Source organism: Bos indicus, chromosome 26 (assembly GCF_029378745.1).
Source record: "Bos indicus isolate NIAB-ARS_2022 breed Sahiwal x Tharparkar chromosome 26, NIAB-ARS_B.indTharparkar_mat_pri_1.0, whole genome shotgun sequence".
NCBI lineage: Eukaryota > Metazoa > Chordata > Mammalia > Artiodactyla > Bovidae > Bos > Bos indicus.
The window spans coordinates 12,062,276-12,076,640 of record NC_091785.1 but is presented as its reverse complement, the minus strand read 5'-3'; the positions used below and the strand labels follow the sequence as shown (position 1 = coordinate 12,076,640).

Genomic DNA, 14,365 nt, shown 5'->3' with positions numbered 1-14,365 from the left:
GGGATCGTACTTTATTTGGCTTACTTCATGTAGCAGAACATCCTCTGTGTTCATCCATGTTGTCACAGATAGCAGGGTTTCCTCCTTCTTTGTGGCTGAATAATAAAAGTATGTGTGTTTATATATTTGTTGTTGTTGTACAGGCACCCAGTTGTGTCTGACTCTTTGCAACCCCATGGACTGCAGCACATATTGTATACATAATATATATATGTATGTGTTTGTGTGTATGTGTGTGTGTGTATATATATATATATATATATATATACACCCATTTACATATATATATAAGGTTGGTACAATCATAACTGTTGTCTTGGACCATGAATTTTAAATCATTAAAACTAGGCTCAAGCACATCTTTATTAATCAAAATAGGAACAATTGCAATCAGTACATTTTTGCCAATGAAAAATGTTTTTTTATTCCTGTAGCATAAAAATCTATGTTTCAGGATTTGACAAACTGTTGGAAAGCATTTTCTGTATCCTCCTGTTTATGGAAACATTCAGTTCAGTTCAGTTCAGTCGCTCAGTCGTGTCCAACTCTTTGCGACCCCATGAATCGCAGCACGCCAGGCCTCCTTGTCCATCACCAACTCCTGGAGTTCACCCAAACTCATGTGCATCGAGTCGGTGATGCCATCCAGCCATCTTATCCTCTGTCATCACCTTCTCCTCCTACCCTCAATCCCTCCCAGCATCAGGATCTTTTCCAATGAGTCAACTCTGTGTGAGGTGGCCAAAGTATTGGAGTTTCAGCTTCAACATCAGTCCTTCCAGTGAACACCCAGGACTGATCTCCTTTAGGATGGACTGGTTGGATATCCTTGCAGTCCAAGGGACTCTCAACATTATTTCCCTGCAAAAGTTGTTGAAATCCTTGAAGAAGTGGTAGTCAGTTGGCGAGAGATCAGGTGAATATGGCGGATAAGGCCAAACTTGATAGCCCAATTCATTCAACTTGAGAAACATTGGTTGTGTGACGTGCAGTTGGATATTGTCATGGAGTAGAATGGGGACCATTCTGTTGACCAATGCTGGCTGCAGGTGCTGCAGCTTTTGGTGCAGATGCACCATTGATTTGCTGAGCATACTTCTCAAATGTAACAGTTTCACCAGGATTCAAAAAGGTGTAGTGGATCAGACAGGCAACATATTGCCAAAGAGTTGACTTTGAGAAGTGCTTTGAAGCTTCTTCTCAGTTCAGCAATTGAGCTGGTCATCGCTGGTTGTCATATAAAATCCACTTTCCATCACACGTCACGATCAGACCAAAAAATGGTTCAGGGTTGTTGTTGTGTAGAATAAAAGAAGATGACACTTCAAGAGGATGAGTTTTTTGATTTGTGCTCAGCTCATGAGGCATCCACTTATCAAGTTTTTTCATCTGTCCAGTTTGCTTCAAATGCCAAACAACCATAAAATGGTTGATATTGAGTTCTTTGGCAACTTCTTGTGTAGTTGTAAGAGGATCCGCTTTGATGATTTCTCTTAATTGTTTATCAACTTCCGATGGCCAGCCACTGAATTCCTCATCTTCAAGTTTCTTGTCTCCTTTGCAAAACTTCATGAACCACCACTGCATTGTATGTTCTTGGGCTAAATGTGTTGTTGATGTTGCAAGTTGTCTCCACTGCTTTACAACCCATTTTTAACTCAAATAAGAAAATTTCTTGAATTTGCTTTTTGTCTAACATCATTTCCCTTGTATAAAATAAACATAAAGTAAGCAGCAAGCAATAAGTCATTAACAAGAAAATATAAATAAAGTGAGAAATGTGTATTAGAATGATATATAACATAACCACTTTTATTTGAGAATGTATTCCAATATCAAATGGCAAATTTCAATAATGCAAAACTGAAATTACTTTTTCACCAATCTAATATAAAACATTTTCTCTATCCATTCATCTACCAATGGGTTGTTTCCATGTCTTAGCTGTTGTGAGTAATGCTGCAGTGAACATGGGAATGGAGATATCTGTTTGGAATACTGATTTCATTTCCTTTGGATACATACCCAGAAATGGGATTACTGAATCATTTGATAGTTTTATTTCTGACTTTTGGAGGAACCTTACTACTGCTGTCCATAGTGGCTTTTGGAGAAGGAAATGACAACCCACTCTAGTATTCTTACCAGGATAATCCTGTGGACAGAGGAGCTTGTGGGCTAAAATCCATGGAGTCGCAAAAGAGTCAGACATGACTGAAGCGACTGAGCATGCTTGCATAGTGGCTATACCAATTTAAGTTCCCACCCACAGTGAACAAGTATCCTTTTTCCTCTACATTTTCCCCCAATACTTTTTATCTTTTGACTTTTTGCTTAGAGCCATCCTAACAAGTGAGAGACCAAAACAACAGTTTTTTTTTTTTTCAATTGAAGTGTAGTTGAGATACAGTATTATGTTAGTTTCATGTGTACAACAAAGTGATTCAGTTACAAACATATATTTCAGATTATTTTCCATAATAAATTATTATAGGATACTGAATAGAGTTCTCTCTGCCATATAGTAAATCTTTGTTGCTGTTTTTTTTAATGTACTGTAGTTTGTATCTGTTAATCCCATACTCTTAATTTATCGCTCCCCTCCCTCCCTTTCCCCTTTGGCAGTCACAAGTTTACTCACAGACACAGAAAAAAAACTTATGGTTATATCATTGTGATTCTGATTTGCATTTCCCTAATGATTAGTGATATTGAAAATCTTTTAATGTACCTGTTAACCATTTGTTTTCTTTGGAAAGTGTCTATTCAGATCCATTGCCAATTTTTAATTGAGTTGTTTGGAGTTTAATTTTTTGGCTATTGAGTTGTATGAGTTCTTTATGTAATTTGGATATTGACTCCTTATAGGGTATGTGGTTTGCAAATATTTTCTCCTATTTCATAGGTTGTCTTTTCATTTTGTTGGTTGTTTTCTTTGCTGTGCAGAAAATCTTTAGTTTGATGTAGTCCCACTTTTTTATTTTTGCTTGTGTTTCCTATGTTCTTGGTGTCATACCCAAATAATCATTGCCAAGATCAAGGAGCTTTTTCCTTTATGTTTTCTTCTAGAAGTAGTATAACTTCAGGTTTCAATCTCTTTTGAGTTGATTTTTGTGTATGGTATAAGTTAGGGTTGAACTTCATTCTTTTGCATGTGGATAGTCCTCCTCCCCACCATAGACCCAGCTTTGGGACCTGGCTCCAGGACCACTGTACTGCTAGTACAGAGCCAGCCCTGCCCTCAGGAGGACCCAATAGGAGACACGCCAGTCAGTTTCCCCCAACCACCTAGCTGGCCATCAAGGATCTTGAGGCAGCCCCATGACCCAACCCAGTCCTGTTTATCCAGGACCCAGTGGGAGCCATACCCATGCATGACTGCTGGTAACAGGCCTGCCAACCTGGAACCCAGCTTTGAACCAACAGCAGCCATGTGGCACGGGGCCAACCTTACTTGACTGAGATCCCAGAGTCTATCCCATCAAGCAGAGGACCCAGCAGGAGAGGTTCTTTACCTGCTGAAAAGACAGGACGAAGTGTTTGCTCCTTCAAATGCATAGACACCAAAGCAAGGCTACACAGATGGTGAAGAATTGGGCAAACACGATTAGTTTATCAAAGGAAGTGAATGAAGTTCCTGTGCGTGCGTGCTAAGTTGCTTCATTCATGTCCAACTCTTTGTGACCCCCTGGACTGTAGCCCACCAGGCTTCTCTGTCTTTGGGATTCTCCAGGCAAGAATACTGGAGTGGGTTGCCATGCCTTCCTCTTGGGGATCTTCCCAAGCCAGGTATTGAACCCATGTGCCTTATGTCTCCTGCATTGGCAGGCAGGTTCTTTACCACTAGTACCACCTGGGAAGCCCATAAATCTCCAGTAACTGACCCTAAAGACATGAAGAGCTAAAAATTTCCTGATAAAGAATTCAAAATATTTGTCTCAAGGAAGTTCAGTGAACTTCAAGAGAACACAGATGGATAATTCAACAAGATTAGGAAAAATCAGTTCTTAAAACACTGATATCTATATTATTGCTTAAAAGAAAAAAAGCCTTGCCAGTGCAATAGTTTCCTGAGAAAGTCCCATCCAAAAATGGGATTTCTAAAATTGTAGCAGCTTCATATAAAAGATGATTTTAACAGACAAATCTTTTACCATAGCCCTTCAATCTTACGAAATTCTGGACCATCTCCTGCTGTGACTATCACCCTTTCTCCGGACCTATTCTCTTCACCCTGCAGAGAGAGCATGAGAAACTCATCTGAGATCTTATTATGTGGAGTGGGTGTGAACACATGCTTACAAAATTGTCATTGTGCTAAGAAGTAAAGCTCAGCAGTGGTAGAACGTGAGTTCTAGCTCACAAAGTTCCAGCTTAAATCAGCACCTGAGTGACTTTAAGAGGCTCCTGAAAAATTCTGAATTTCAGTTTCTGCCTATGTAAAATGTAAGGTAATAATACCAGTTTCTCAGAGGTGTTGAGAAAATAGAGTAAGTTAATATAGACCAAGCACCTAGGGCAAAGCAGTAGCTTATCCATGACATTTCCTTTCTCATTGCCCTAAATCAGCCCCCCAACTCCTACATCCCTGTTCTTAGTACTATTCATGTGCAACTCACAAATATCCTTCCACTTAAATTTTAAAATACAAAAAAAATAAAATAAAATTTTTTAAATACTGAGAATGCTAACAATAAATAATTTCTAAGTCAAGATCTAGGTTAAAAATAGAAAATATGGAGAAGATCATAACCTGCAAATCCAATAGCCAATAAATATATGAAAATTTTGATTTTGCTAGTGGCCAGGGAAATGCAAATCAATGTGAAATATGTGAAATATAAATTTATAATCATCCATATTGTCATAAAAATCTAGAAAGTGTTAATATTAATACCTACTCTGGGATTGTAAGAGAAGGGGTACACTCACATATTGCTTGCGGGAATATGAATTTTTACATCCTTTTTGGAAAGAAATCTCTTTGTGAGTATGTGATAATTATACCTTAGAAATAGAAGCACTAGTATGTTTATTACAATACTGTGGTAGTAAATTTCTAGAAACAATGCAGTCATAAAAAATATGGTTCAAATATTTATTTAAATTGTATACATTTGTTTGGTGGAGTATAATGCCACAAGATAAATCTATACCACTTTAGTTGGAGAGATTTCCATAATATCTTAAGTAAAATAGCAAGCTACAAGAGGATAGATGATTCCATTTTGGAAAAACAAACAGTAGCAAAAATACCTCTCATCTCTGTGCAGGTGTGTGTAAGTATATGAGCATGGAGAAGTCGTATGAATAGAGCCACTGAGTAACTAACAGTACTTAAACAGTGGCGTGTCCAGGGGTTGTAAAAAAAACAAAGCGGGGGATGAGCAGTGGGCAGGAACAATACACAAAATCAAAAGTTTGCATGCTATATATTGGAGGTTTGTGCACAGTATATATGGAGTCTGTAATTACAATCAAGTGGCATTTGTGTTCCAAATTTTGTAAAACTATAGAGGTATGTATATGTAAAGAAATGCATGAAAAGCTAGCTGCTGTGGTATTAAAGGCAATCATGGTATTCATACAACTTCTCTTGTTTATTTTTATGTTTTTTTCAAATGCTTTATGTTGAAACTATATTATTTACATAATTAGAGAAAAGCTATTTTCAGCGTACAGAAAAGGAGAGAGAGCAATGGACAGGCTGGCTATGATTGCACAAGGTGAATTCAGAAAGAAAGAAGAGACTTTAGAAATCTTTCTGAATTTGTTTCACATCATGGAAAAACTTAGATGCAGGTTGGGAACTCAGGAGAGACTCTGAGATGGAGCTTGTGTGCAGGATGCTTACTAAGGAGAGCACTTGAGATGCGCAGCTAGAAGGGAAGAGAGGGAGGAAGGCTGAGCAGAGGGCGAGGTAGATGTGTCATGCTGGTCCAGTGACGGCGTCAGCCGAGCCCACAGGGAGCCTTCAAGGTGAAATGGCCACTCAGGGTTGACTGTGTTGAACTGAGATAGTCAGGCCTTTATAACCCCAGCAAGGAAAGTTGAGTTCATCCCTGAGGGAGCTGAGCTAGACTGTCAGGTGACAGCACTGCCAGCAGCTGGGACATCAAGTTCTTTCCTGAAGGGGTTCTGGGTGGTGGATCTCATTGTTTTCCCAGAATGGCCTCAATGATCCTAATGAGCTTGGAATGCTGGCTGGCCTGGTTGAATTTAGGCATCTTCTTCAGGATCAAATCTCCATTCAGTTGAAAGAGACAATTGCACAGGATAATTGACTTGTTGTTAGGCTGTGTTTCTTATGAAACCATTCTAGCATGCACTCCAAGAGCAGGGATGGAAGCATTTCATCAACCAGGAACAAGGGCTTTCTAAGCTTCTACCATGGATCCAGCACTGAGATGGGTTCTGTGGAAAAAGCCAGGATATGCAAGCTATTCACTGTCCTCTGTCAAGTCTACACAGGAGATGAAGCTTGGTACCAAACACCAGCCCGACAAGACAGCGGTAAGTGCTACCAGATGGGCAAACAAAGTGCCAGAGGAAGAGGGAAGGAAGGAGCATCTTGATATCAAAACATGAGTGTCATGAAGTGAGCAAGTTAGCTGACTTTGGAAGCTATGTTCATGTTTCTGGATGTAGCAGGGCAAGTTTACAAGTAGAAGGCGGCTGTGATGTACAGAACAACATGAAACTGGAATTCAGCATACCTGGGTTTGAATTATGTTTCTTGAACCTCTTTTCTCATGGATTTGGGGAAAATTGTTTAAAACTGTCTAAGCCTCAGTCTCCCTATATCTCAAGGGCAGATAAAGCCTATCTTGTACAATGTTTGATGTTCAAGCTGGTTTTGCAAAGGGCAGAGGAACCAGAGATCAAATGGCCAATATCTGTTGGACTATCAAAAAAGCAAGAGAGTTCCAGAAAAACATCTATTTTTGCTTTATTGACTATGCCAAAGCCTTTGACAGTGTGGATCCCCACAAACTGTGGAAAATTCTGAGAGATGGGAATACCAGACCACCTGGCCTGCCTCTTAGGAAATCTGTATGCAGGTCAGGAAGCAACAGTTAGAACTGGATATGGAACAACAGACTGGTTCCAAATAGGAAAAGGAGTATGTCAAGGCTGTATATTGTCATCCTGCTTATTTAACTTAGCAGAGTACATCATGAGAAACGCTGGGCTGGAAGAAGTACAAGCTGGAATCAAGATTGCTGGGAGAAATATCAATAACTTCAGATATGCAGATGACACCACCCTTATGGCAGAAAGTGAAGAAGAATTAAAGAGCCTCTTGATGAAAGTGAAAGAGAAGAGTGAAAAATTTGGCTTAAAGCTCAACATTCAGAAAACTAAGATCATGGCATCCAGTCCCATCACTTCATGGCAAATAGATGGGGAAACAGTTCAGTTCAGTTGCTCAGTGGTGTCTGACTCTTTGCAACCCCATGAACCGCAGGGTGCCGGGCCTCCCTGTCCATCACCAACTCCCGGAGTTAACCCAAACTCATGTCCATTGAGTTGGTGATGCCATCGAACCATCTCATCCTCTGTTATCCCCTTCTCCTCCTGCCCTCAATCTTCCCCAGCATCAAGGTTGGTCTTTTCAATTAAATCAGCTCCTTGCATCAGGTGTCCAAAGTATTGGAGTTTCAGCTTCAACATCAGTCCTTCCAATGAACACCCAGGACTGATCTCCTTTAGGATGGACTGGCTGGATCTCCTTGAAGTCCAAGGGACTCTCAAGAGTCTTCTCCAACACCACAATTCAAAAGCATCAATTCTTCAGTGGTCAGCTTTCTTTATAGTCCAACTCTCACATCCATACATGACCACTGGAAAATCCATAACCTTGACTAGATGGACCTTTGTTGACAAAGTAATATCTTTGCTTTTTAATGTGCTGACTAGGTTGGTCATAACTTTCCATCCAAGGAGTAAGCGTCTTTTAATTTCATGGCTGCAGTCACCATCTGCAGTGATTTTGGAGCCCCCAAAAATAAAGTCAGCCACCATTTCCATTGTTTCTCCATTTGCGATGAAGTGATGGGACTGGATGCCATGATCTTAGTTTTCTGAATGTTGAGCTTTAAGCCAACTTTTTCACTCTTCTCTTTCATCAAGAGGCTCTGTAGTTTTTCTTCACTTTCTCCCATAAGGGTGGTGTCATCTGCATATCTGAGGTTATTGATATTTCTCCCGGCAATCTTGATTCCAGCTTGTGCTTCCTCCAGCCCAGTGTTTCTCATGATGTACTCTGCATATAAGCTAAATAAGCAGGGTGACAATATACAGCCTTGACGTACTCCTTTTCCTATTTGGAACCAGTCTGTTGTTCCATGTCCAGTTCTAACTTTTGCTTCCTGACCTGCATACAGATTTCTCAAGAGGTAGGTCAGGTGGTCTGGTAGTCCCATCTCTTTCAGAATTTTCCACAGTGTATTGGAAACAATAAATAAACAAATAATTAAAATAGATGGGGAAACAGTGTCAGACTTTATTTTTTGGGGCTCCATAACCACTGCAGTTGGTTACTGCAGCCATGAAATTAAAAGGTGCTTACTCCTTGTAAGGAAAGTTATGACCAACCTAGATAGCATATTAAAAAGTAGATATTACTTTGCCAACAAAGGTCCATCTAATCAGAGCTATGGTTTTTCCAGTAGTCATGTATGGATGTGAGAGTTGGACTATAAAGAAAAGCTGAGCACTGAAGAATTGATGCTTTTGAGCTGTGATGTTGGAGAAGACTCTTGAGAGTCCCTTGGCCTGCAAGCAGATCCATTCAGTCCATCCTAAAGGAAATCAGTCCCGAATATTCATTGGAAGGACTGATGCTGAAGCTGAAACTCCAATACTTTGGCCACCTGATGGGAAGAACTGACTCATTGAATAAAAGACCCTGATGCTGGCAAAGATTGAAGAAGAGAGGAGAAGGATGACAGAGGATGAGATGGATGTATGGCATTTCTGACTCAATGGACATGAGTTTGAATAAACTCTGGGAGTTGGTGATGGACAGTGGAGCCTGGTGTGCTGCCATCCATAGGGTCGCAAAGAGTCAGAAACAACTGAGCGACTGAACTGAACTGAGCTGAATGCCATGCTAGATCCTGTGAGGATGGCAGGGAATAAGGATGCTCTCTAAACAGTTAAATGCTACACAAACATGAGATATAATATTTGTTATGTTACTAAGTCATGGTTCACTGATCCGTGAGATTTATAATGAGTTTCCCAGATAATCAATTTCACAGAATATTGTTGGATGACATACCATTCTCCAATGGCTTCCTGGGAAGCTCTGGGGAATATCTGAAACTGAAGACAAGAGTTCTCAGCATAATGCTATATTACACAGAGTAATTGAAGGAGTTATGTATAAATGTATCAAGTATTAGGTGGAGGGGACTTTTATATTGATATTAATAAATCTTGAGTAAACTCAGGCATCATGTCTTTCCCTTGCCCTAAATCCTGTTACTGAATCATTTTCCCAAGTGATAATGCAGAGTCTTGTGGATATTACTTTTGTGATTGTCATTTCAACATTTGCTAGGACTCTATTAAATCATTTTCTGCATTTTAGAAGCAGGTAGAAATTTCCTTTTAGCTAGGTCCCCAGCAAAAATTCATTCTTCCCCTGGCACCTGCCACTCCTTCCCTATTACTCAGGTACCAAAAGGAGCAGAAATTGTTCACCTGACCCCATGTTACTGTAAGTAGTATTAGTATATTAGTTACTTAGCAGCCCTGACTTAGAGGTCAATTTTGTACCTTATTCCCTGTACCCTTGGTTTTCTTCTTTTCTTTCTTCAAGGCAGAGGTGTTGCCCAAGAATGTGTTAGGGACAGGACACTCCCCTTTTGACTTCCCTACTCAATCAACTGCTCTGTACCCAAGTCACTTCTTGGAGACTTTTTATTTAAAATAAGCAGTTGTCATTTTCTAACTCTGAAGTAATGTGTGAATAAAAACATCTTTCCCAAGCTTTGCTCTTTTTATTCATCTGTGATATGAAGCACAGATTTAAAACATCAATCGTATGTGTGGTCAGCAAGTGTAGTTTCAAAGCAAGGGTCATTAACTCTCCTTTCCAACCAGGTTACTGCTCCTAAACTCCTGCTATAAAGAAAATGTAAAGCTACCTCTCCCTAAAGGTAACTGTGTTTATGAATATTTCTCAGTTCCTTATTCCCACACTTCTCCCCTCTGGCTGCACTGAGACCAAGAATTACCAAGTGTGATCAGGGCCTGATGAAGCCAGTCCTCTAGTGCTACAGCAGGATCCCAATCCCTTACTCAATTTGTTTCCACTCATCAGACCACAAGACCAGGACAGGGAAAGGGACTCATGGAGGAGAGAGTACTATTATGGGGTGGACGTAGGAGAACGCAGATACAGAGCCTGAGAGCTGGCTTGTCACAAAGGCATTTGTAGTAATTACTCAAGTGGCAACCAACACATTACAGAACATACTAGAGGGAGGTAAAATCCCAGCTCTAATTTTACCAGATGCTTCCTTATTCCTGGCTAACAGAACCCTCGACATATTCATGTATCCACCTGTAAACCAGGGATCCATGGGCGTCTGGGAAGTCTCACGACTTTGCTAGTTGTAGTGGTCATGTCTCGATGAAGTCTTAACCAAGGATTCTCAAATTCTTTGGTCTCAGGAACTTTTTACGCTATTTAAAAATTGAGGAAAACAAAGAGCTTCTGTTTCTTGCTTTAATCTATTGATGCCATTATAGAACGGAAGACTTTAAAATATTCTAAAATATTTATTTATACCCTTTTTATTGATGAATAGATGATACACAGAATTATATGTTACAAGTGTACCCCATAGTGATTCAGTTTTTAAAAGTTACATTCCATTAATAGTTAATGTAACATACTGGCCATATTTTCTCTGTTTTATAATACATCCTTGTAGCTTATTTATTTTATAAATAAAAATTTGTGACTCCTAATGCCCTTCTCCTATCTTGCCCCTATCCACGTCACCCTCCCAACTGGTAACCGCTAGTTTGTTCTCTGCCTTTGAGTCTGTTCTTGTTTTGCTTTTTGTTATATTCTCTAGCGTAGATAGTCCACATATAAGTGATATTATTCCGTATTTATCTTTCCTGACTTATTTCACTTAACATAATAGTTTCCAAGTCCATCCATATTGTTGCAAATGGCAAGATTTTGTTCTTTTTATGGCTAAGTGTAGTACTCCATATACCACATCTTCCTTATCCATGCTTCTGTTGATGGACACTTGATGTTACTTCCATATCTTGAGACTTGTAAATAATGCTGTTATGAACATTGAAGTGTATGCATCTTTTCAAATTAGTGTTTTCATTTTTTGGGGGGGGCGTATAATACCTGGGAGTGGAATTGTTAGGTCATATAGTAATTCTGCTTTTAAATTTTTGAGAAGCCTCCATATTGTTTTCTACAGCGGCTATACCAATTTGCATTCCTACCAACAGTTTATGAGCATTCCCTTTTCTCCACATCCTTGCCAGCATTTTTTGCTTGTGTTCTTTTGGATGATATTCATTCAGATAGGTGTGAGGTGATAAGTCATTGTGGTTTTAATTTGCATTTCCCTGGATGATTAACGATGCTGAGCTTCTTTTCCTATGCCTGTTGACCATCTGCATGTCCTCTTTGGAAGAACATCTATTCAGTTTTTCTGACCATTTTTCAATTAGGTTGTTTGCTTTTTGATGTAGAGTTGTATGAGCTATTTCTATATTTGGGGTATTAACTCCTTATCATTCATATCTTTGGCAAATATTTTCTCCCATTGAGTAGGTCATCTTTTCCTTTTGGTGATAGTTTCCTTTGCTGTACAAAAGCTTTTAAGGTTAATTAAGTCCCATTTGTTTATTTTTGTTTTTATTTTCACTACTTTAGGAGGTAGCTCCACAAAGATATTGCTGTGATTTATGTAATAGAGTTCTTCCTATGTTTTCCTCTAAGAGTTTTATAGTACCAAGTCTTATATTTAGTTCTTTAATCCAGTTTGAGTTTAATTTCATTCTTTTACAAGGACTTTTCTAGCTCAAGTTATAAAAGGGTTAGGGTTTTGGAGAAGAAAGTATGTTTAAGGATAAATGTAATATGTTTGAGAGTTCTGTAAGATCTGTCTCTCAGGAAGCTCAAGCTAGGCAGAAGGTAGCAAAAAGTATATGAAGGCCAGAAGAGAGAACACCCTCCAGTAGGTAGAGAAGAGCAGAGATAATCTACAGGTTTAAAGGAAAAAGTATATTCAATGTTTATTGTAAGGTGGGACACTCTTAACAAGTTCTGTTGCAGATGTATTAAATTGATTTTTTTTCTAATTATACTTGCTGAAGTAGCATATATAGGTTGGATTTTCAACTGGAATACCCCCAGAATAATTAATCCAAGTTTGCCAGCCATCCAGTTGAGGATTGGAAGTGTGCCCAATTTCCTTTCTGTTACATTATTTCTGCAGGGAAGGAAAATACGAACAAATCCTTCTTCCTTGACTGATGGAAGGAGTCAAGGAAAAACAGAACCTTCCCACTGCTATCAACCAGCTACCTGCCTCATTTACTTCTCCCCTTTCTTTCTAGTGACCACAGGTCTAAGATTCTTCTCCAAAGTGTTTTCTGTTTTGTTTCTCTTCTCTAGCTGTATAAAGCCTTGGCAGAGTTGGGTGGTATCAGAGGAGGCTGAATTGTTCAGAGAATGAGAAATGGATAAAATGAAATGTTAAAAATCTCTATTTTAACATCTGTAACTATTCTAATCTATGTCCTTATTGGTGATATACATCCTTAAAGCAGCTATTCCTCATTTATTTTTAAAAATGTAGCACTTTTAACACTGTTAGTTGGAAGAGGGAGGATACTGTTACTGAGAAAGTGGCTAGGTTTGATATGCAAGATTTGTAAGGTCAGAGATCTGCTGTGCGAGTCTCACAGAAGTTTATTCATGGCTCTTAGGAGGTAGAAGACAGAACCTAAAGCTTCTGGAAAGACGATTTTGTACTGTGAACGTGGCAGATGATGCTTTATAGGCCATTCTTAGGCAAAACATAGGCTTGTCTGTAGGCTCTGAAACAATTTCAAGAAATGCTTCATCAACACTGAACTGATCTGAATGCTAAAATGCTTCTATGCTCCACAGTGAGCAATCGCTTCTCAGTAAAAATAAGTTCTTGCATCAGGAACAAAGAAGCAAAGCCTTTTTTCCTTCCCCCATAATCAAAAGTAGGCTGAAGAGCTGAGTTGGGAACTGAGCAAAGGGCGCATTCAGATGTTATTTATCTGACTTGTGTAATCACAGAAGCCTGGGGCCAGGAGCAGACCGTGGGAAGATCACTTATAGAGTAATCAACTGTGGGGAGAGGAGGGGTGGGGGGATGGGGAGAGGGGGAGTGGCAAATGACTATTAAGCTCTGGACATCCCTGACTGGCTGAGTCAGGCTTCCTGAGGGTACAGCCCGGGAATCTGAGTTTGAAGGAGCTCTCTGGAAGATTCTCAGATGCTTCCCTGGTGGTTCAGCTGGTAAAGAATCTGCCTGCAATGCAGGAGACCTGGGTTTGATCCCTGGTTGGGAAGAACCCCTGGAGAAGGGAAAGGCTACTCACTTCAGTATTCTGGCCTGGAGAATTCCATGGACTGTATAGTACATGGGGTCCCAAAGAGTTTGATGTGACTTTTACTCATTCTAATTCCAAACCTCATTTATAGGTGAGAATATAGGAGTCAACCCCTGTTTTAAAGGTAAAAGCATTGAGCACTGACAAACTACTAGGTGAAAAATTGAAAAAAAACTATAGTTCTAGCCCTTAAAGGGCTTGTGGTTTAGCTGGAAAGGATAATATTCCAAGTACTTTTCTAGCAGATTGAACAAAACCCAGCAGGAAAAGAGATTTCTTCTGTAGTTTAGGAAGTATGGGATAAAGAAGATGGGGGTACAAAGTTATAGTTAAAAAAGATTTTACCAAAGAGATGAGATTTGATAAGGACCCCAGGCTTTCCTCTTGACTCAGATGGTAATCTGCCTGAAACGTGGGAGATGGTGGTTCAACTCCTGGATGGGGAAGAGCCCCTGGAGAAGGAACTAGTAACCTATTCCAGTATTCTTGCCTAGAGAATCCTATGGACAGAGGAGCCCAGTGGGCTAGAATCCATGGGGTTGCGAAGAGTTGGGCATGACTAAGTGACCAACACCAGCACCCATTCCCCAGGCTACGTGTACCAGGGTGAGTGCCATATTTTTCAAGACAGATAGCTTGCAAGGGAGCATGAGTATCCCTGTTTGCTTAACACAAATAGGTTAGTATTCCTAGAAGGTAGGGTTCACTCATATAAGTATTG

The 14,365-nt window shown here is 39.7% G+C and overlaps 1 pseudogene; it reads right to left on the bottom strand.

Moving 5' to 3' along the window:
- Nucleotides 1-365: 365 nt before the first annotated feature.
- On the bottom strand, nucleotides 366-1,702 carry LOC139180030 (histone-lysine N-methyltransferase SETMAR-like; annotated as a pseudogene).
- Nucleotides 1,703-14,365: the final 12,663 nt, after the last annotated feature.